This window comes from Oryzias melastigma, linkage group LG22, assembly GCF_002922805.2.
Source record: "Oryzias melastigma strain HK-1 linkage group LG22, ASM292280v2, whole genome shotgun sequence".
In the NCBI taxonomy this organism is placed as follows: Eukaryota; Metazoa; Chordata; class Actinopteri; order Beloniformes; family Adrianichthyidae; genus Oryzias; species Oryzias melastigma.
Window position 1 is genome coordinate 14680609 of NC_050533.1, and position 245 is coordinate 14680853.

Below are 245 nucleotides of genomic sequence, written 5' to 3' on the forward strand. Positions count from 1 at the left end.
CAACCCAAGGGATCTATTCTGCTTCTTATGAACTGCGAATGTTATATGAAATCCGGCACATGGGAACTGAAGTGTCTTTTTACAGCACAAGAGCAGCTTTGCAGACTTTTCTGACATATTTTGTGCTATTTATTTACGTCACGCACAGTTTAGGTGTTATTCTGACCATCCACCAAGCACAACATTTTTCTTCATCTTAGGTGAAAGGCTCAACACAACCAGGAATATAGCTCATGCTCAAATTC